The 24,824-nt window shown below is 38.6% G+C and overlaps 1 protein-coding gene across 13 annotated transcripts in view; it reads right to left on the bottom strand.

The window, feature by feature from the left end:
* Positions 1-24,824, bottom strand: part of SOX6 (SRY-box transcription factor 6) — a 532,213-nt gene that overhangs the window by 465,251 nt on the left and 42,138 nt on the right. For all 13 annotated transcript variants that reach the window (XM_059722632.1, XM_059722633.1, XM_059722642.1 and 10 more), the window contains one exon: positions 414-484. The gene's annotated coding sequence lies outside the window, so the exon portion shown is untranslated. The remainder of the gene's footprint in view (positions 1-413; positions 485-24,824) is intronic.

The following is a 24,824-nucleotide window of genomic DNA, read 5'->3' as shown; positions in this document are numbered from 1 at the left end:
CATCACTGTAGCAAGATACACTGCTGACGTTAGCCACAGGGTCAGCACAGATTCACAGATGTCCTAAAATGGTAAGCAGCAAGCTGCCACCACCTTGATGATTATTGGAAAATTTGATGGGCATTGTAAATGAGAGCCTGTGTGTTAATTCAGGAGTCTAAAGTCCTTCTGAGTAATTGAAATGTAGGATTGTGCTAAAAAACCAAAGGGACATTGACTCATTCCCTTTTGACTACAAAAACAAAACAAAAAGTTTGAGTACTTTAAAGTTTGAGTACTTTAGTACCTTTCTTTATAAGATCACATTCTGACTGTGGGCTACAAGATTTGTGTTTTAAGCATACACCTATTTTCACCATATAGCTGTTTAAGACAATACAAGAAAAAAGTGCAATGAATCAATAAATACTTACAAATACACAAGAAACTCAGCCCCAGCACCCCGAAATCACTGGTGAGTTGCCTTTGAATTCATGAAACTGACCTGAAAATGCAGAAGGGAAAAACAAGTTAAAACAAAAGAAAAACCTCAACACTGATACATTTCACTTTTTTTTATTATTATTATTAAAAAAGACAGTTTCTAAGCGTAAGCTAAATGAAACTGCAACCAGCACTGTTGTCACCAATTCAGCTGAGCAATTTACACAGAATTTGTTTCCAGGAAGCCAATACCATGAGAATCAATTATTTCATTGTTCTACATCTTACACCATAGCAACCCAGTCCATTATGGCTTCTAAGAACTGTCATAAATGCAGGCATGGTTATCTTTTTAATAGGTAAAACTGCAAAGAGATTTAAAAAAAAGAAAAAGAAAAAAAGAATTATAGAACACACACTACTTTTTTTACAAAAAGTATTTTGTTAACCGCATTTTGTAGCATAAATGATTAAAAATAATATTGTTTAGGTATGCTAAACTGGCATGCATCTAATGTAAACATTTATATAATAAGAAATACTAATGATTTTGTTCTACCTAAGGTCTAGATTGAATTAGAAGCTTAGTCTAAGTACAATGCATTCACTATAAGGCATGATTAAATCCAACATTCTTTTTCCTGTATACCCCTCAGTCCTAGCTGGAAAGGTAACAGATGCAACTCAAACCCACAGAGTCTGCCTTATAAAATTCTTTAACTAGCACAATGACTCACTTTATGCCTCTAAATATCCATGGTTTCCTCTCTCCAGAACCCCCATGCATTAGAAGGTAGTTCAGCAGTTTATTTTTATTGTTTGGTCTACATACAGAACATTTTTAGTTCTTGGGAAAACAAAGAAACTTTGTTGCAAAGCCCTTGTTTTCTTTCCAAAATGTGAGGATGGATATGGGTAACATTAAACTGAAAATAGTAATGGAGCCTGGACTACTAGTTTAGGTCAAAACCTTTTCTGTTCTTTGGGAGCTATCTGATTAATTTGCAGTTCATAAAATAGTGGGCGTAAGTTTAGTTTAAAAACATGTAACTATATTTAAGATTAAGTCGTCATTTTTGTTAGCCTCCGGCAATCTTTGAGAAACACCTTCCCACAACATTTTTGTACCCTAAAGTGCACCAGACAGTATTGCACATTGCCTAGAGACAAGGAGAGAATACCAAACTTATCTTGATGTAGAATATCCTCCTTATCCCATCCATCCACCCTGGACTGCATGTTATTCATTCCAGCCAAGCCCTCCCCCCCATCTTGCAAGTACACATCTAATTGTGTCTTCTCTCCTGTAACACGAATACAGAGTCAACAAATCTCATTTGCCATATCAATGCAGTGTTATTATATATGTTAAAAGCAAGTCTGAATCTCATTATCAACTGATTTATGCCATTAGTGTGCTTTGGAGCCACCAATTAAACAAGGACAGTGGTTCCTAAGGTCACAGTTAATTAATCTGAAAGAGTCTAAATACACTTTAATGCACACCACCTCATGTAGAGAATTTAGGAACAAAGCACAAACACTTTATGGTGGGCAAGCAATTAGGGGTGAAGGTTGAACGCACAAAACTTAAAATTTAGCCTTAACATTCAGCTAATATTTAAGGAAAAGTTTAGCCTAATAAAAGAACAGTGCTGAAAAATATGGATATGAGAACCTTGGTGCTTAGGGCAACAAGGCAAGTTAAGTGAGGAGACAGAACAGGGCTAACCATGCCCAGTGATCCTGAGCAAATTAAGGCCTGTTGTTGTTCAGATAACACCTCAAAACTGGAAATCGGCTGCAGGCTGCACCATTATGAAGCTAGTCAGGCTGAAACCCCCCCCCACAAAACAGCCCAATCTATTCAGAATGGTTTCATTTGAGCTAGGTTGTTACATTTAGTGCATCATACAAAATAATCAAAAAATGATTTTTCCCCTAAACTCACATTGCCTTGGTTAATTTAATAAAATAGTGCATCACATATAATACATTCAAAGCAAATCAACTAAATGTGCAGTAATGTAACAGCAGTCTGCCAATACAACCAAAATATAAGTAACAATAGTGAAAACACTCCAGCCTACCTGAAACACTTATTTACAGCACAAATTCAAATATAAAGTAGCTTGGCTTTAAAGGGAGGAAAATTATAGACATTTCGTAAAAGCATGGCTCATTTTATCTTGTATACTTACTGGATCAAAAGATAAGCAATGTGGCAAATACAAAATGCCACCTCATGACCTAATTAATGTGTACTGTTTCAAGCCATTTTTTTTTCACATTTGTAGCAAAATGTTCAACAAGTGCACTTTGACTCCTATTCTTTTCCTGTGTGGTTTTCCAGATAATTTTTTCTGGTCAAAAGACTAATGATGCACCTGTGAAAGGAAAAACAATCTCTCTCCATTATTAAAATATATTAAACCTGTGTAACGTACATTAAAAGACCATGCATAGTTATACTGATTGAAGCAAGCGGTACAGACCAAAACAAAACCGACCCTTTACCTTCTCTTCTCTGTGTTATACATTTCCTTCATATCCACAGAACATAGTAATCTCTCACTGTTTTCTGGTAAGGGACTTAACATCAAATTGTTGAAGTGGCTAACTCCCATTGATGAAAATAATATGATCCTTGGTACCTTAGCTAAAGCTAGTTGTAATTTGTCTCTAAAAGTTTGGGGTTCAACTCCAGGCAATGATCATGATGAACAGTTAGTTCTCACACACATACCAGATTAAACTATTTCCTTAAGCATCCTCATTAATTTCAGCAGTACTACTCCCATCAGTGACTTCACTCAAATGCATTATTGCAGTTAGAGTTGTGTAAATATTGTCACCTCAGTCTATTCTTAGCCACCTTTTTGAAATGTTATTAACGCATGCATCAACAACTGCCTCTGCTCTGACATCAAAGGACAGAAGCAAAGTTTCAGCCACTACTGAACTCAGGTTCGGGGAAGTTTACAAAAAGGTGCTATGTATGTCAACCAAACCAAACAAACAATATGCTTTCTTCTGAATTCTACCACCAGGAACTCTTTTGTTTTAACATTTCACCACAGTGGAGAGACCTTGCTCAATAAACCAATCAACTCCAACATTGTGACTGATTGATGTTCCATGCAGGAGCTGCAGATGCAGCCTAGTGGACCTCTGCTGTGCTCATACACACTAGCCAGCTCATGGGACTCTCACTACTAAAAGCACAAGCTTCTCAGCCCTTGAGAGGCAGCACAAAAACAGTTCAATGCTGTTTCAACACATTGTGAAAGCAGAACAATGATGACCGAGATCGTCAAAGACCCAAGGGAGTTAGGCACGCTGCTCTCACTGAACTACAACAGTCATTAGTTACCTAATTCCTCTTATTCCTAACTTCCCTTATCTTATTTGAAAACACTAAGCTACGCAGCAAGATAAAATGGCACATTTTAAACAAGAAAGACTGCACAAAGGCAACCTGTAATTAAAACCAAGGTAGCTTATAAAAACACTAAAGGGTCTAGAGGGTCAGAAAGGATGAGCTGAGGCAGAGCTTGAAGACGTATGGATTCCAGGCCTTCGATAAAAAAAGCAACAAAATGCAACTGACCTGGTTTGAAAACAGAATCGCCATTATTCCATTTCCCATTGATACAAGAGAGAGGCATGCACACGTATCCAGCGATTACAGATAAACTTTCCAGGCAATTTGATTAACAAACATAAAGTCTTATCTCGGAAAGACACACTCATGAGCAGGAGCATAGATGTAAGTCAGACGACTTGAATAAGTGAAAGATTGCAGGTTCAAGCTTGTAATGCTTAAAACATCACTATAAATACCAGGAAGCAAAGAAAGGGTTTGTGGGGTTTTTTTGCCAGGGGGTGGGGCGCTAAGTTCATCCTACTGCCTCCAAAATAGCTTTAGTGATCCTAAATAGAAGATCACCTGGAATAATAGGAATAATAGAAGATTTCACAATATTTGTCTATAAACAGCAGATAGTATTTATTTCATATAAAGCATCTAATAATAATAAAAGACCATGATTCTTCTAAGTTAACCAGATTCTACAGGTAGTCTGAATTTTCTGTCAAAAGCTATTAGTGAGCATGAAAGAGGCCTGCATGTAAAAAATGGAAGCAGTTATTTAGAACAAAGCGTGGCATCATGTTATATCATTTAAGAATGTGGCCTATCATTGTGGCCTCCTGGGACCAAAATATGTACCATTCAACAACTGTTAAAAACCTATTTTCAGAATGACAGCATAATATGAAATGAGAACAAGGTATAATACCGACAATGAAGTTATACATAGAGGGCCTGATTCACACAGCAATTTCACACCCTCTATGTGCAAAATTGCACAATTAAAACATTAATGACCTGAAAGAGCATAACCATGAACATAAAAATGAAGAGGGCAGTAGGTTGATTATGATGAGCTCCTCTTAGCTGGAGTTCAGTTACATCTACCATATCTCCTTGGATTTTTACTTAATTGAGGTAAAGGGCATAGTTTCAAGATGATTCAATGAAGAATGGCTTATATTTAATTATGGACAATGTTTCATAGGCAAATACCACTTCCAAACAGGAAAGTAAACAGAATAATTAGCTGTTATTGACAGGACTCTCCTACAACAAGAGGAAATTCCTGTTATCTTTTCTCCCTGTCATCTCTCATCAATCGCCTGATCCCATAATCTGCTACTTTTGGTAGCTTAATCTTGGACTGTTTACTCTCAATCACTTAAAGGTACTGTTCCATCCATTAAGGAAGAGGGCTGTTTTCTTGATTACTTCCTTTTTGGACTTCCCCTCATCACTGCTACCTAACTACCACTGCTTCATCCTTCCAAAAGGATACTCAACATGATTTGTGTGCCCTGGAACTGAAACAACTGCAAATGATCTATCATAACAGAAATGAGAGTACATTGCTTATTTGGAAACTGGTGGGGAAAAGGGATTAAAGACTATAATATCAGAGGAAGAAGGATGATCCAGTGAACAGGATGTTATCCTGAAACTCAAAAGATCTGGGTTTTCGGTCCTGCCACAGACCTTCTGTGTGATCTTGGACAAGTCAATTTCTCTGCATCTCTCAATTCCCCATCTGTTCATGGGAATAACAGTACCCGTCAGTATCACAGGGGTGCTTGGAGGATTTCGGCAGTGAAGCCTGAGAGGCACTCACATACTTCAGTTGTAGGGGATCATACAAGTACCTAGGATGGATTCATGTGGTCCTCCAAACCTTGAATTCTTCAAACATCCTACGAAAAATATTCCCTAAAGACTAGTGCTCTGCAGCATTGTTCTCAACACATTTCATTCTAGTGCCCATCAGGAAAGGATGTAGGGACCACTGGCAGCTCATCAGTTTGCATTCTATGTATTATGTAATTGATGTAATCTCTAATAGCTTCTCACAGTCTCTTATGTCAATGCACATGCAGTTTACAAGGCATGCATTACATCTTCGGTAGACAAGTCATTAAGGTATCTCTGCTGTCTGCCTACAAATCTATAAAGTATACAACAACTGTAGCATTCAAGCACCAGGTACAATAGCGATTACTAAATCACTTCTTAACATGGAGCTATCGCAAAGTTAATAAAGGTACCAAAAGAGAATTTGATAAAAAGTTACTGTGCATGTCCAACAGCCAATTAAAGTGTTCGTAAATTTGCTACTTCAGAATAACGTCTAATGCCACTATAAAGTTCTAATTCACAAGGGAGCAAATGCACACAAAATATGTAGAACTGGTACATTTCTATACTTGCTTAATTTCTACGTTGAACAATTCCTAACAGTTTTGCTGAAAAGAGTGCGTGCCAGCATGCCTTTGTCAGGGCCAGTACTGGAGCAATTACTCCCTGAATGAAATGTTATCAAGTTACGGCACAAACCCAGTTTACTTGAGTGATAGTCTGAACATTGACAAACACTTCAGTATAGTGGTGCTCTTGCAATAAATAGCAGATACCTAACAAAGAGAAAAATATATTTGGAGCGTGATTATAGATATTGTTGGTTCCAGAAAAGCAGCATTCTTATGAGGACAGACTCTGGGGACATATCGTAGGATGGAGAAATATGTTATCAGTTCACTGAAGTTTATGAAACTATGAAACTTTAAGTAAAACATTTTGCACCAACTAAGGATTGGCAGCTTTGCTCTGCCACCAACTTTCTGTGTGATCTTGGGAAAGTCCTGTCTCCTATTCTTAAATTACCTTGCCCATTTGGGTTGCAAGCTATTGTACTGATGCCTCATACTAGGGGCTTGTACAGAGCCTTGAACAATGGGATCTTGATCTCAAATGGGGCCTGTGAACACTACTGTCATACCAAAAAAATAAATAAATACTCAGGTTTTGTTAGTTTAGTACATCAATATATTTTTTAAACAGATAATAAAATTAATAATAATAATAAAGACTTTTGGGTCCCTTTAAGGTTTTTAATTTGAACCACGTGCCCAAGTTTCCTTCTATTTCTTCTTTAGAAAAATGTTAGCTAATGGACCCACTAACTTTATTTTAAAAGGGCATGCTTTTTTGCCCAGAGATATGCTGATCAAGCCCAGATATGTGGCAACATGACAGTGAAGAGTATAAAATTTTATTTAAACATGCAATTTAACATGTAGTTAATTTTTTAAGGAGTTTCATGAACCCTGAATTGGATTAAATTAAAACTTAATTACACAACAAAATAGGATCATATTGATTTGCCTCAGCTTACTTCAAATCAACTTTATCTACCTTTAAAAGTAGATATTCCATTTTTTTTAGATAAGTTAATGTCAAGTGCTGCTGACCTCTTCTGAGGTATATAAAAGGTCTTTGGAGGAAAAAAAGGTTCAGCAATTGAATTTTCTCGCTTGTCCATAACATTAAAAAATTATATAGAGCTATGATCAGTAGAATAAAAGGTGAGGGAGGATTTCATTTGTTGCAAGCAACAGCTGAAGTTCAGGAGATGTGCTGCATTTGCAATGTCTCATTAGTGCCACTCAAAACTCAACTACATCTTGTAAGAAAGGTGTAGGTTACATTTTCATAAGGGTCATTTACAGACCTTCACTTGTGTATATAATATATTATGCACATCAATATAAACACTGCATTCATCAAATATAAACACTAATGGGCTCTCTTTAAAAAGGTAATACTTGCACATGCACAAGAAAAGCTTAAAGGATTAACAAAGGATCTCCTAGCCAGGCCCTAAGCCTCCAAGCAAAGGTGGATATCTAATTAAAAAAATAAAATCTTTTCATTATTTTCAAGATGCTACCTTGTTATTCGTACAGTTACAGTACCAAACATAGACTCTGCTTAGAAATTCTATCATTTTTACAAGCCTCTTGCTAATGGTGTTTGGTAGGGCTGTACAAAACTTCAGTCCTTGATTCAATTCGGTGGAGATTCGGCCTAATTTGGCAGCCAAATCTCCAAATCCGAATCGAATCACAGGACCCTTTAATCTTTCCAAATCGAATCAGAACCCTCCAAATCAATTCAGAAAGATTCAGCAATTCAGACATAGACACAGTTTTAAATGTTTTTTCTGCATACCTCTAGGTAGCAGGCAGCTTGTGAATGCTGCGATGCTGGGGCACATGGAGATGGAGTGACCCACAGAAGTGCACGGGGCTCCCCAGCGCACTTTGCAGCAGGCCCAGAAGTGGACCAGAAGCACTTCCTGTCCACTTCCAGGTCTGCTGGGGAGCACACTGGTGGTCCCCCCCGCACTGGTGCCTGCTGGGTCTGGGGAGGTACCCGAGGTCTCCCCATGGCCGATTGCTGAGCTGGGGGAGGGGGGGCGGTGCAGCCTGCACACTCCCTGGTGGACCTGGAAGTACTTCTGGTCCACTTCCAGGTTCGCCATCGAGCACATGAAGGTCCCCCCCGCACTCCTGTGGGACACTCCATCTGCCCCAGCATCACAGCATTCATGGGCCACACTGGTACCTTGAGGTATGTAGAAAAAACATTTAAAGTTGTGTCTATGTCTGAATCAGCTTCAAATCTTCAGATCTGGGTTTGGCCCAATTGAATCAGGGACAGTGATCCAAATCAACTAATCAAATCACTCTCCCTGATTTGGGCCGAATCAGAATCCAAATCAAATACAGCCCTCTTTGCACACCCCTAGTGTTTGGCCACCATCATTTTTTGGTAGCTAAAATAAAAATCTCTCTCTCTCCTTCATCTTCCAGAGATTGTTACAAAAGGAAAAAATACCCCTTAGTCTCTATCACACAGGATTTCTAGAGCTAATGGAAATGAAGAGGATCTCCATTACCCTCTTCATCCCCATTCTTCACCTTCCTGCTTCACAAAGCTTTCTCAAGTATAGCTCAGTTAAACTGATGTCATTCTTAGTAGTTTCACTTCAACGCACAGGGCACATCTATGCGTACTGTTATTCTGGCACATGTGCCTGAGTTTATTGCTCCTGGATGCCGTATTTGAACATGCCCAGGACCGCAGCATGCTGAGCCAGGTCGGAGCAGCCCCGACTGGCAGGTGGCTCAGGGGGTCAGCCTGCTAGCCTGGGGTTGCTCCAACCCGGCTCAACATGCTGCAGAGAAGCTAGCTACAGCACAAAGGTACTCCAGTGTGGAGCTAGCCAGCAGGCAGCCCCCACACCAAAGCACCGTTATACCCCAGCCAGCCTGTCAGCATCTACATGTGCATTGCTGTGCACTAAAAAACTCCACCATAGGATAGTACTTGCATTTTCAAGTACTAAACTGCTGCAGAGTTAATTAGTTTCCTAAGGCCATACGGCCACATGTGTAGAATAGCTTCCTAAGGCCCTATTTCCTAATAAGGCCTCACATGTACATGTTGAGACTTCACTGGAGAGCTAATTAGGCAGTAAACGTCTCATGTAGATACACCCACAGGGTTCAAAATAACACCACCAAAATTTAGGATGTAGTTAATTGTATTGCTGAAGTGATGTTGTATCCATGACAGTCCAGGAAATATGTGAGATGCAAAGTTTTCTGTGGTTGATACCTTTTATTGGACCTGTTGGCATGGCTAAAATAGACAAGCTTTTGGGTACCATAGTACCCTTCCTCAGGCGCCTGGGAAAAAAGCAGATACAGCATAGCTAAATAGAAGATAGAACAAAGGCTTGTGTAAAATTCCATATGCCAATAAAACCAGGATATGAGAGAAATTATCAGGTAGCCAACAGACAGGAGAGATGCAGCCATCTGTTAACTAGCTATAGTTACTAAACAAAACTACAAACAGCAGCAGAGGTACAAGAACTGACTGCCTCATCTGCAAGATGACACTGTGTCAATTCATGCTTGGAGGGATCTCGTGGTACCCACAAGGACTGGGAAAAACCATGCTGATGATAGCTTAAATTGTGCAGAAATTTGGCACAGCTGCCACTACTGCAAGCAAACTTTTTCCATTTGCCAGTAGCACATATATATTTTCAGGAACAACTGCAAAAAATTGCAACCTATCAGCTCCCTGTGGATTTTAGGATCAAGAATTTTTACATTTGTGCATATGGAATACTATCCTATTTAAAATTCAGGCACAGATATTTGCACCAAAAAAAAAATACAAAGAGTGCACATACCACACAGAGGCCAAGATCTGAACATCTCCTCCTTTTATGTGAGAATAATGTAGTCTTTCTGTCTCAATTCAATGTGCAACCCAGCCAGTGGCGATGTGTAGAGGGTGCACATGCACCCCCTGAGAGTGTTGGTGCAACCCTGACATCCAGCATTCCCCACTTCAGCAATGAGCAGGGGGGGGCGGTAAGAGCGCGTGTCCACCACCCCCTGCCTGAGAGCACCAACTGGGGAGCAGGGGGCACCAAGAGAAGCGATCCCCGCAGTCCCCCTGCTGGCACTTCCGGGTTGGTGCAATCGGCCGCAGGGGACCCCCCCCATCGCTGACTGGTCACTGGGGGGGTAAGTGTCTCCTCCAATTCAGGAGGCACCAGTCACCCATGAACCCAGAACCTCATCCATGTCAGCTTGGTGTCCATTAAGGAGTTGGGAGTGGGGTCACCCTGGGGAACTAAGGGAAGAACTTGGCCCAGTGGTTCTCAATCCCCACCAGTGACCTGGAGCCATGTCAGGGGAGTCCACAACTGCTGAGACCAAACATACACTTGGCCAGGCAGAGCTGAAGGAATGCTTTCTACCAGCCGTCTGAAAGGAAAGTATAATATAATTATATAATCAAGTAATTACATGTTAATTAACTGTTGAGTTATAAAGTTTATTTTATGATATTCCTATTGTATTTATATTGGGTTTGTTTGTTTTTTAAATAGGGTACTGCTAACATCTGAAAAGTTTTGGAGGGGGACCTTGAGTCTAAAAAATGCTGAGAACCACTGTGCCTTTCACTCACTCTAATGCTGAGTGTCAGGCTGGGCAAATATGATGGTTCCCAGGTACAGACTGCCCACAGTTCCCTAACACTGGGGTTTTCAAGGCTGCCTAAGCAATCAACTATCAGAATCTTTTAGACAGCTGTTAAGCATCTAAAGCTTCAGGTCTACAACAGGGGTATAATATCATAATTTCCCTGAGGGACATGATTTCTCCCCATGTTGTCTCACAGCCTGCCATTTTCTCAGACACAAAATACAACTGTTTCTCATATGAAAAAAACAAGAGACTATACCCTCTAGCCATCTATCTAGATCCTTGTTTACAAAACAGATTTCTTCTAAACAATGGCCAAAGCTACAAAAAAGAACACCGTGTGTCCTGTTTCTAATCATTCTTTGAAAGCTCATAATTTTTCTTATGATGATCCAGGTAAATAAAAGCCTCTTTCCTTAACAGTTCATTCAGCCAGGTGGAATCTTATCCATTCTATAGGCTGGGAAACTGCTGTGTGCCACTGAAGAGGTGGTATACTGGGACATCAGCAAGAAACACTACTCTTTAATCTGACTGGTGGACCCTCTTTCTTTTCTGACTGTTACTAGTTAGTCAACCCTGAAAACAGATCAAGTTTCTGCTTGCATCCACCTGGTCAGCAAACAGAACATAACTTAAGAGAAAGAGCACAATTGACTGGAGCAGACCCTCAAAAAACAAGAACTCTTCATCCCCTGTCCCCCACAACCCTCCTCTGCTAGGGAATTTTTGTGGCTTACTTGCATTAAAGATTTACTTTATGGAGGAAAAGGTACTCATGAACATGTACACAGAAGTACAGATAATAGTGAGACAGGGGTCTAAACCTGGGGGTTTCTTCAGATGGATCCTTTATCTCTTTTGAATTTCACTGATGGTGTCATGACAAAATTGTATCTGTTGTTGTTTCTGGTCAGCTAAACATTCTGAATTTCCAATTTTTCTCAGCTTTAGCCACAGCAAGACATTTTGCAATCAGAAATAGAGTACACTTACTGGAAAGTGAATTCCTGGAAGACAATTATTATTATTGCACATCAAATACATCTAGTACAAATGCCTTCCCTAGCCCCAAATTGCACAAAGCTCATCCATGGCTCTCATAATTTATCAGGTTAAAGCTCTTCTTTATATCCATCTGTAAAGATTGGGTACACTGTTCATAATTGTTTTTTTTATATTTTAAGGGCCTGATCCTGCTGATTGTCTTCAACTCCCACTAACTTAATTGGTTTTCCAGCACTTCGTAGCTAGCACAGAGCCCTAAATTACATGAGTAAATTCAAGTTTCAAGTTCTAAAATAAATGTTGAAAACAAAGTGAGGAGTGTTTCTTTGATTCTTTACATAGGCTTAAAAGAAAACACCTGTATCTTGAGGCACTTGCTAGCATTGCTCACAACCTGCATGCCCCAGGCTATCAGCACCTGTGCCTGGTATGAAGCTGACAAGCAGCAATGCAAAGCTGACAGCTAGAGGGGTGGCTACTAGGTGTTTTAAGTATATTTCAAAAATATAAACATAATATCAACTTAAAACAACACAAAATGTTAACCTCCGCCTGTAATGCTAACCACACACTTTCACCAAATCAACCCATCAGCCTGACATTTCTTATATGAGGCACCATAATTGCTTTAGCTAAACAAAGGGAAAATGCAGGAGGAAAAAAGTAATATATACAGGGCATAGCTTGCATTTCTTTAAAAATAAGCTTCTAAAGCAGTGACTCAAATATACTCCTTGCTAGATAAAGCAGCTATTGCTGTGGAATTTTAGGGTGTTTTCTTTTAATGAATGCCAGAGTGAACACCACAGTAACATCCCACAGACATCAGTACAGTGCAAGTTATAACTACTCCCAGGCATGTATAATGTATTCAATGGCCTCTTCTTTCTTTTTTCCTTTCTTTTTTTTTTTTTTTTTTGGTAATTATTATTATTTCTTAATTTTATTTTAACTAAGCATATTTCATTTCCTTAAGTGAGAAATCTTTCTTTTTCCAGGTGTCTCTGCCTACTTTTTGGTATGCACACCCTTTGGAATGCAGTGGATCTTTAACTGTTTGCATCTAAGGAGAAACCTCAGTGAATCAAAAGAAAAATAAGAAGTATGTAGTCATTTATCACTGCCATTCTTTTGGATCAAAATCCACATTTACAAAAATCATTTTCCTTCTGGCAAACACGGCTTTAATCTTTATTTTTCTATCTCCCAAGTAAGGAAAAACATTTTTGTTATGGTTTTCATAACTATTATTTCAACTAATTTAGTAATAAACAATCCCTGTTTCAAAATGACTTACAACCTTTGCTTTGTTTGGACCCAACCTTTTCAATAGGACCTAGAGCAGCAATTCTTAAACAAGGTGCTGTGGCAGCATTGCTGTTTTGCACCTGAGATCATTTCAAGGCTGCTGCAGGATGCCACACAACATTAGGCACACAAACAAATTCACAAGATAAGCCGAGATTTCAAATAGAAATCCATAGCGTCAAAAACATTCTGACCTGTTATGGTCTTTCTAAATTCTTTGCCACGGAACAATGGATCTATTATTTTTCTGTATGCAAAAAAAAAAAAAAAAAAAAGTTAAAATTATGAGCTGGAGCTTTCTAAGGGGTGCCTTGAATCTAAAAAGTTTGAGAACCACTGACCTAGAGGTTCTATATAAGGTCAGAAGGACACCCTTGTGCTCTGTTGCCTCTGCGAAAGAAAGTCCATGGCACAAAGAGATTAAAGTCTTAATAAGACTTCCACACGACTGAATAGGACTCCTCAGCTAAGATAGCAGTTGCTGGATCTCTCTGTCACAGGAAAAGGTAACTATCTGGGGAATTTCAGGTGAAATCCTGGCTCTACTTAAGTCACTGGCAAAACTCCCACTAACTTCAGCACAGGTGGGATTTTATTCTTCACTACCACAGTGAGATACTGCAGGCATTATTTTTGGAACTTTGGTTGTGGAGCTTCTAAAAATCTGACTTTTCTTACCATCACCACTACATATACACATTGTATGTTTCTAACCTAAAGTACTTTAAAAACAGTATCTAACTGGGAGTTTTGCCGAGGGTTTTTACTCACTTTGGATTACAATAACCCCTTTGCAAAGGGCCACCCCAAAGCTTACACAATACTTAAACCATATTTTGAGGGACTAAGTGGTAGATTACACATTGCATAGTACTTATACTGACCCTCTCTATGGTGGCAAATTTCAGAACTGAGTAATACAGTCAACAAGTCTGCTCAATGCGAGTAAAGTATTATACAGTGTAAGCAAGAGTAGTAGAATCTGCATCTACTAGATGCAGAACATTACTAGAAAAAGATACTAGTATCAGAAACCTGTAATAGCTCCATAAATCAGAGTAAGGTAAAGGTAAATACTGTCTGTAACCACTTTGCTTCAGATTTTAAAATGCACTGATCACAAGTTACTTTAAAGTTTTAAATATAACTAAACAAAAAAAGTAACAAGTTGGCTCCATACCAAAAGAAGTGTCTTCCATCAATCATATCTGATACTTAACAACCACTTCCATACCTGGAAAAACATATGCATTTTGCAGCAAGTCCTAACACTCATGGAAGTCAGGCTGGGGCAGACTAAATAACATGGTCTAAAGACATAATCCAAAAAAGCTGCTTTACTTTGTTACTGTCTGTGATGTGACAACATGAAAAGCAAAATCTTTATGCTACAGAATTTAATAGAGGTGGAGAAAAATACATATTTCTTTGGTTGAATGGAAAGAATGTGTGCATAAAATCCTCCCTTTAGATAAACACATGCAAACCTAGAGAATCCAAAGGATCTGCATGGGTATAAATGATGTCTTGATTTAATCCAGTATCTAAACTACAGCTCATCAGCATCAGTGTCTATCTAGCCAGAATTAGAAGAGAAGTAAAATTATTTTCTAAAGTATTGCAATATCCTTATTAGGTAGGATAATAAGACAAACACCAGACAGAAAAACAAGATAAAGACTGACAGAAACTTTTTTTCTGCTTTGTGAAAACTAATTAAGCAGACTTATCCAGGAGGAAGTGGCCCAACTATTTTTCTCAAACCCTCCTCAGCTGCTGACTAATGTAGAGACACCCAATTCCTATCACCCTAACATTAATTGCATAGGCCCTAAGCTAACTCCCAGTGAAGTAATAGGATTCTCTAAATTGATTCAATGGAAGTTTAATCTAGCCTAATTGTTTTAGCCATTTAGAATAAATGATTGGGACCTGACTGTGCTCCTTCTGAAATCAAAAGTGAAGCTTACATTGATCAGAATCTCAGGGCTCAGTTGAAAGACAAGAGTTACTCTGGGAGAAAAGTAGGTGACAGAAACCATCAAAAACTCACTATTAGAAAACCAACAAATTACAGTACTTTGTCATACATGTATTATTCAACCACATACAAATTAATATTTGATTAAGATAGCCAAGTACCTAATATGCTGCTGTTAACGCCAGCTGGAATTTCTTGGGGTTACAGAATTTTAAAATTGAAGAAGCAGGAAAATCAGGCAATGTTTTGTCATTAATTAAACAGGTTTATTTCATGTCAGTAAGTTATGCTTCAGCAAACAAGTATGCTATATAGTTCTGTTACTGTATTTTCATATTCCTATTTCCTTTTGCTTACTTAATAGCTTGGTCTGTCCATTTCCCTGGGATAAGTGTTTCTTCTATATAAACAGATCACTCTTCAACCACATCAGATCAACTAGCTACAGGGAACATTAAATATCTTGACGCTGTGCTTGAGCCCAAAAGACTATATGATGCTGCTGTTGCAAGAAAGGCCAACAGAGTGGTTTGCCAAAGACATGATGTAGGTTGTAACGCAATTTACTGTTTAAGAAAAAAACAACTTAAAGTAAACCTAAAGAGCTCATCATAAATATGGTTTTAGGAGAAAAAGCTTTTTTCTGACCCTCTCATCCTAGTGTCAGTAACTCTCTAATTTTTAGGCATCTATAGAGAAACTGGAGGCATCTTTAACAGCTAAAACCATTTTTAATAAACTAAATAAAAGTCAACAATGTCAATGATAGGGTCCAGATTTTTCTGATGTCTCTAAAATTGCCTTTTTATGATAGAAAAACATGCAACTCTAGGGGTTGATAACTGTATATTTGAAATCACCCTCTATTAGATCTGTGATGTTCCCACCCAAAAAGTTTTGTCCTTAGAACCATCTGGTGTTCTTTCTGCACAATTACCAAAATACAGAAAATATTTTGACTTGGCACATGCATTTGGTAGACACTTTAGTCATTTTTAAGCAAGAAAAAATCCCAGCCCAACTCCAACAAGCCAGGATCTTGCCAAAGTATCTATTCAAAGGGAGATTTCAACTCACCAGAATTCTGTTTATACTCAAGCAACCCCTACGGGAACACAAATCAACACATGAATATTCTGGCAACAATAAATATGGCAAGTCAGCAGCTGTCCTCACCTCCTCAGAGGACTCCTATTGCCAATTTGGTTATTCTCTTCCTTCTCTTTGAGTTGGTGACTCAGAGTATTGTGACTCAGTCAAAGCCAGTGGACAAGGACTAAAGTGAACTGCCTAAGTTCAAAACTATGTTGGCTTCATGATGTCTGGCTCTAAAGTCAAGCAACCCACCAGAAGTCAAACTGTTACAAGTGCAGGAGCCAAAAAAATTGAACAACAACATTCAAAATGATGCTTTTTCCTCAAAATCTTCCACTCAATTTTGTTTTTTCAGTGTGTATATGTATCCTACCGTATAAGCCAGGCTTTAAATAACACAAAGACTGAAAAATAACTGAAGTGGAAAAGAAAACTGTATTGTGCTTCAAGATTTTTGGGCTCCTTTTCATTAAGAAAGACTAAGGAAACTAAAAAAAAAGAGAGAGAGATTGAATGGATTGGATTTTCTTAAGTCTGCCTCTGCTCATTTATTTTATTAATTTTAACAAAGTTTTTGGCTAAAGGTCAAAACCATTAAGTGGCAATGATGCTATACTCAGCCTTCCTAGTAAAGTGTGAATAAAAAGAAAACACAGAGCTCTGCTGATTTTAACAAAAAAAGTAATAGTGGCTGATGAAACAGGAAAAGAGCCTCAAATCTGAACATACTGGTTGCCTGTGGGAAGACTGAGGACAGATTTCTATGTAATACCTACTAATCTACAAATATCTATCATGCCAAGATCACCAGCCAATACAAGTCTAACTGAGTATTCAGTCTAAGGAATAGCCTTAACATATCCTTACAAAACTTCACTCTTGAAAACCTCTGCACTTCCTGGGTTTATAGGGGACCAATATAAGTAATGCCAAGATAGGTAGATTAAGCAGTCTTGTGACAGCCAGAAAACTGGCAAAAGAATGAACAAAATTGTTTTAAAAATAGTGGAGAACCACCATGGAGGTAGAAACTCTACAAATGAAATAGCTGTAGCAGTCCAGGTGGCAGGAGACTCCATGCAGCATCACAAGCAATGAGAATTTTGGTCATCATGATAGAGAAACAAAAGAGCAACGATTTGAAAATCAACATAATCGAACAAGTAGGTGAAAACATGAAGAGTTCTACCCGCAAGAGCTTTAATGGATAAAATGTAGTGGGCACTGTAGGAATGCTAGATTAGATGGCCATAGATGCAGAGAAACTGTACATAGCATCATACCAAAAAAATAGGAAGAAAGTGGTATAAAAAACTTTGGATAGAAATTGTATGCCTTCATTACAAGCAACAAGGTCAGCCCAACAACAACAAAAGTTAATTAAAAAGAAACCAATTGACTTATTGCATATTAATGGGACACAAAGGAGCGAAGCTAGGAAGTGGAACAAATAAGTGCCTAGACATAAAAATATTCCTGCATCTGGCAATGGTAATGGTGACAGATTAAACTATACCTTGGATAGCAGATAAGATATTAAACCATTAGGAAAAAATGTTGAAGAGAAGTCAGTATGCATAAAAGAATATGTTGTGTCTAGCAATGTAGGTGAATAGAAGGAACTAAATGGGAGAAACAAACACAAAATGCTTTGGGCATAAAACATACTCCAAAAAGAAACAGGAATAAAAAAAGATAATGTTGCTCTTGGCTATTGAAAAGAACACTACCCCTTACAGTCAACAATAATATCCAATGGAGTAGATTTTCTCTACTTTCTTTAGAAGTCAAGAATATGAATCCACTGCTTCACTGCCCACCTTTGTTTCAACCATATGTTACGTCATTATTATTTTATTTGAAATTACAATCTTAAAAAGCAAAACAACGAAAAGTTTGTGTTTTGGACATTGTCCCATCACAACACAACACAATGAAATAGAGGTTCCTTGGCAGTGCTAGCAGAAAAATATGTAGGGTAAAAATTGCAGAGGCATGTCTTACAATAAATAATATTCTCTAATAGAATAGTCTGGTTAGTGTTAAAGACATCCCAAAAGTGAAAAGGCAAAAAAGTTCCATAACCATGTAGTCTACAATTATCAGAAAAATAACTGAAACAATGGCTTGCTGTTATTGTCATACTGTCTAACAGAGATTGATGTCCAGACAGTGTATTGCCAATGTAGCTGAATGAATTAATACACCAACTTAAATACATACAGCAACCTACAAATCCGAATTACAAAGCAACAGTGTCTCCATCCTAATAAGATGTGAAACAGAATGTAATATATTGTATTTTCTCACATAGAGCACACCCCCATGTAAAACCAGCACCTTATTTTTGTAAGGCAGAATGTAGAAAAGAAATATTCCATCACTTTCTGACATAACAAGAAGTTCCTGCTGCCTCACCCAGACTGTCTCTTGGGATGCCATGCTCCCTGGACACTCTAGGAACTGACAGACATAGGGGAAAAAAACCCAAAAACGTGCTTTACTGAAAGCAGTAGCACGTTAGTTCGACCTGGCTCCGCATCTTCTGTATATATTGGACACTTCAACAGGGCTTTTTGGTGCTTTTAGCTAAAGCTGATTCAATCAGCTATTAGATAAAAGCACCAAAAAGCCCCACTAACGCGCCTGATCTATACAGACATTGGGAAAGCCAGGTTCAATTAACACACTGCCTCTTCTGGGCATGCACTGGGCTCGGCGTGTGAGCACGCCAAGTTTAAAGTAAAGCACCATTTGGGGTTTTTTTCCACCTCTATAAGCAGCCTCTGTGTTCTCAGGAAAAGTAATTCTGTCATACAAGCTTAGGCCCCAGAACCATATAAAGACAGTAGCAAGACTATAGGTTCTTTATATACCATACTTTATTGCATATAACCTGTACAGGAAATCAACAACTGGAAAACATCAGGATGTATATAAATACATAAAGAGAAGGCCTCCTCCAGAGTCTGGAAATTTGACAGGGGAGAGGAGGCAGAGTTGTGGCAATGTTAATTGCTTTGGATCCGGGAGCCTCCAGCACCAAATCTCTGGACCCATAGGGAGGTCCCCTCCCCAACCACATACCAGATTGGGCTGATACTCAGGGTTGGCCCACAGCTGGACCTGGCATAACAGGTCCAACCCAACACATGGCCCTGCACCTGGCACAGTAAGTCCAACCCCGTGCCAAGTTCAGGACTGCATGCTGGATTGCACATGGTTCCCAAGCCAATGTTGGCACACCCAGCTTGGGCCCAGCCATGTGACTTTAGCACCGACTAAGTCAGGCCCAGCCATGCAGCTCTACACCCAGCACTGGCATGACGACATGAGGTCACAACACACGGCATCAGGACCAGTGCACAGCTTCCAACCCCTATGCACCTTCCAAGGCCCTGGCCCCGCTGCATGCCTCCCCAAGGGCTGGCACACAACACTCTAGCCACCCAGCCCTGGGACACAGACTCTAGCCCCCATGTGCATCCCCCCAGAACTGGTTTACAACCCCCCCCCGACCCCAACCTACCCCTTCCCAGCCCCCACGCATGGCCACCTATACAACCAAAACAATCAATTACTTAATATGGTGGACTGCAAAAGTAAGAACTTTTTTAGGAATTAAATTCTTTTTGTGTGTTAAACCAGAATTGTCAGATTTGACAAAGAAGGCTTTCACAAGGGACCAGAGTTTGGATGTGGAATTTTCAATCTTGGTAATGAAATCATCATGAGCTGAGTCTGAAATCCTACTCTGAGGTGAGTGGGGAAAAGTAGGTAGATATACACAGCAGCAAATACACTGTTCTACACTTCTCTGACTTACCCTAAGTTGGACAAACCCCCAACAGGCTTCCAAAGACTCCAAAACAGAAGACTTGTACCAGTTTCACTGTCTCTTAGGCCTGTCGAAGATAGTGATTAGGAACCAAGATTAGCCCACTTACTCCTGTGGTCTCTAAAAGACATGAAGGAATAGATTTTGTTCTTAAGGCTGCTTTTCACAGTAGCATCTTTTCCTTGTTATGTCATGTAATGTTTTCTAGATGTGTCCTAGAGGTTCAAGCCTGCCATATGTGATGAAGCCTGCCCTCATCTGTGCGCTAGCAACTCTCACAGATGCTGATAGAGGCTGCAGATCAGTTTGCTGGAGAGCAGATTTTGTATGTATGCCCACCAATATCCAGTCAGTATTTACTATCAATCATTACTAATATACTAACTTTGTAGTAATATGAATCAGGAAATGTGTTTTGTTATTTGAGAATTAAAAACTAATCGTATATAAAACTAGGTCATTTAAGAAACAACTGCCAAGTAAGTTAGAATGAGAGCTATATATGATCCACAGGATGCTTGTATTTGCATCAGTGAACTGGAAAAGCTTACTGACCTGCAAAGCTTACATATGGAAGCTAAAACTCCTAAAATGTCCCCTCTTTTTAACTAATTAGGAAGAGTCTGCTCCTTAGGCAAAAACGAGAGGGGAGATGAAGTATGAGGTGAAAAGAGGAGTCCTGAATGGCATAGTCTAGAAGGCTACATTTTTCAGTTATTGTGTGAGAAATTATTCCATGTTTGTTTATGCTATGTATGTCTGAAGTCCCTCCTTGCCTAAAATTAATTATAATAAAAATTACAAGAGATGACACAATGGTTTTTTTTAAGCTTCAAAAATTAAAAAAAAAACAAACAACCAACCCTGAAGTCTGCCAGTAGCAACACTCATTTAGCCTGCACTGGGATGGTTTTTCTCCAGTCTCCTTGTATGTATCAGGCTGCACTTACATCATTGTTTGGCTGTACAACATCTGCACTGAAGTGACTAAGCTATTTTTAACTAAACTCAGTGTGAATATTTTCCTATAATTCAGAACTGCAAGTCAATCATATGGTAAATTAAACTAGAATAGAATCAATTGATCCATAAATGATCAGGTTACAGTGAGCCATATCAGTCTCAGCAAATGATTGTGTTGTTCATGCTAAGGCATCAGTAGTGTTTAGTGTATTTTTCTAGTTATTTAACTGTCAGATCAGAATTAAATCGTCATTGATCCTTTCAATGCAGAGACAGCCTATAAGCTCAGTTGCAATGGAATAACTGTTATTTCTACTTTTTTATTAACAGCAATATACACATACATTATTTTTGTTTAAACAAGCAAATTCCTGAACACCTACAACACCACAACTGATCAGATGCACATACTACACATCTGAATGAAATGCAGCTCAGAAATGAAGAAGAAATATAGACACTTCTTCAAGTGTGGAAAGCCTAAGGAAGTCTATGAGCTCAGTCCCAAAAATCTCATTCAAGCCACTATATATTCTGTCAGATCAAGGTGCACATAATTGGAGAACTGGAGGCTTTAAATACCTGTGGAAAAAAAGAAAACAATTCAGAAAATAGGAAGAGGAGATGAAAAATTAAAGATATGTAGGAAAAAAGAAAGCTACAGAAATAAAGGAGGGGGAACAAAGTCATATAGTAAACTGTGTCAAAAAATGAATATACCAGAAGATGTATATGCTGATATCCGTATACAACTGTTCATGTTGAATGAAGGATAGAGTGAGAAACACTTTTTTTGAAGGAGTGTATCTCTTATCTTATTCTGTGCTAAACTGAATGTAAAAGAAACAAGTTGTGTTACTGGTTTAAAAACTTGCCTGAGGAGTTGTTTATTTTGCTGTGTGAAGTACACCAGGTTATACAAAATAGCAACAGGTGTTTACAAATATTTGCCTTCCAGTGTAGACACTAATTTTTGTGCAGTTCTCTCTTGCCTGATTTTCAAGGTGCTTTTGAAAATTGAGCCAGGGGTACATCAAACTGGTCACTCAAAAATGAAGGCAAACAATATTACCGATCCCCTGAAAATGTGGGCTTTAATATTTTCTAAACTGCTGAAAACGTATTCTCTAGGTTCCTTTAACCTGCCAGCTAGACACTGTTTCCCAAGAAATTTTCAGTGAGTACAAAAGGGAAATATACACAACTGAGCAACTGTACACAACTACAAAGACAGCAAAAAATAATATAGCTGACATTAAGAAAATAGCTACATTTATGTAAATCTCAGAAATAGCAAGAGCAACATAGGTTAAACTAGAGTACTATTACATCCCATTAGCAAAGACCTTTCAGCACCTAGAAAATTAATGGAAATTCATTATTTTAGACATAAATTAAACACATATACCAAAAAGAAGTATAGATATAAGGTATACATGGTCTTTGAAATGCTGTTTAATTAAATTACTAAAAGCTGAAGGCATAGGCCTCTTCTGCAGCTCAAGTAATGTCCATTACTACTGAAGGGTCTCTACATATAGCATCAAATCCATCCAAGCAGACCACAGCATGAATAGCTGGATCATAGAGATCTTGAGGGGGCCCAAAGGGGAGGAATGCTGATGGCCACAGTGTGTCCACCAAGTTGCTTCAATGCCCCTGTTGAAGCCTTGAAGGTCCAGTCACTACAGTCATTACAAACACATGCGCTGTGGATTAGAAGGGATGATAAGAGGAGCTTTGGATGATCTGGCCCTGTTCTTTCTTATCTCCATGAGCTCCATGCAGTACCTTGTGCTCAGTGATCCTGCCTTCAAGGTACAAAACAGTAGAAACTCATGAGCCACAGAGGAGAGGGAGTTGAGATTTGCCTGCTCCCCCATAATAGCATTTAATAAAACTTTTCTGAGTAAGGTTTTTAAATGAGATGCTCAGAAAGAATCAACACATAGCTAGGATGTAACCTAAGCCACATGTGATGGGGAAGGTTTACACATAGACAAAGATATATCACAATCCAAAGCTAACTATGTCTGCTTGGTTGCTTCTGGTCTCATCTGTCTTCCAGACTGGAAGGTGTTTGAGGTGAGAAATGTTCTCATTAGGGTTTTACATAGCATGTAGCATCACCAGAACTCAACAAATAAAACAGCAGGAAAAACATAAGTAATATAGTAGCAATAGATGCAAAATCAAAGATGAAACTGATAGAGCAAGGTAGTTAGTCTGAAGTTAGGCAGAAAGCAGGGCATGGTGGCACCTTAAAAACTAACTTGTTCAGAGCCATGAACTTTCACAGCTTCATATACTAAGAATGCAGTCCATAGTCAATAAAAGCTCATGCCTCTCTGAAGGAGTTTGTCTATAAGAAACTGATATTTATCCCTTTAGTCCCAATGATATGGAAAATGAAACTTCAGGACATGGAAATCTTAAAATACAGTAAGATTTTCTTTTCAGACCTGAAGCGTATGATTTCTCCACCATAAGAAATACAGACGGACATGTGAATTATGAAGGTCCTTCCTTTTTAAACAAATTTAGAAAATGTAATCACCCTTCACAGGTGAGATAGTCTGTTTATTCTATTGAGAATCATTTCAGTCTAAATTAAACTCTTCAAATGGTTTTGCTGATTGCTTCAATAAAGACACAACAGGGAAAAGAGCTGAGAGAGCATCCTCCTCATAATACATGTGCTAGACAAATGATTGATAGAAATAATTCCAGTACATGAAAATCACTGACTTAAATTTTTTACCTAACATTAGTAATCTTTTTTTCATTCAAAAAATATGCCAAGTATTATTTCCTAGCCACTTAAACTGAAGCCAATCTTCAGTTTTGTTTTTTATTGTCTCCATTATAGACAGGGTGCAAATTTAAGCTACTGGCCTAAATTTTCAAAAGCCGCTAGTCATTTGCAGGTGTTTCTATGACACCTGAAGTTACTAGACTTTCAGAAAGTAGTGCACACTCACCACTTAAAAAATCAGGTCCTGTTAAGGAATCTCAGATGATGCAACCAAACATTGAGGTACAATGAAAATCAGTAGTCACTTGATAATTTAAGCCAGAAGTCCTACCACAAATTGCTTACACTTTAAATAGAAATATGAGATGACAAATAGAGACAAAAGCAAAGAAAGAGGTTAAAAACACATGCAGGTCTCTGGTCTCCTCTGGTTTGCCTGACCCAAACCTCAAGCCTCAACCCCCTGACCAATGGGGAGAACATAACCAAATAGATGTTCAGCCAAAACTTGTGAGGGCAAAGTTGTTTAATTTGTTCCTCTCCTTGGTCTGTCTGTACTACCAAACACTGTACTTGTTCAGCCACAATGAACAACAGCTGCTGCTACCAATAAAGGAAAATCTAGTAAAAAATGCACCATAGTAAAAAACAGGTCCAAACATTCTTAGTATAAAGAAGGCCTCTATATTCTTAGAGATGTATTTAGCCCTGTTAGTCTGAAGTCAAGCAGAAGGTCAGGTAGATTTACACCTTATAGACTAACTAAAGTAGATATATAGCACAAGTTTTCATGGGCTAGAGCTCACTTCATCAGATGCTTATGCCAGAGGGCATGGAATCAATCCAAGTCCACAAACCAGCAAATAGGCAATCCCTTTAGGAGTCCAGAACTCATGCAACAGGGAACAGTGCAACTGGGGAAAAAGGTGAATCAACAGGGCTGCCTGAGGAAGCTCGCACATCACCTACTCCTAGTATTACTGGACCTACTCAGTAATAATAATCTACTTGGT

Source organism: Alligator mississippiensis, chromosome 2 (assembly GCF_030867095.1).
Source record: "Alligator mississippiensis isolate rAllMis1 chromosome 2, rAllMis1, whole genome shotgun sequence".
NCBI lineage: Eukaryota > Metazoa > Chordata > Crocodylia > Alligatoridae > Alligator > Alligator mississippiensis.
This window is presented reverse-complemented; position numbering and strand designations above follow the sequence as displayed.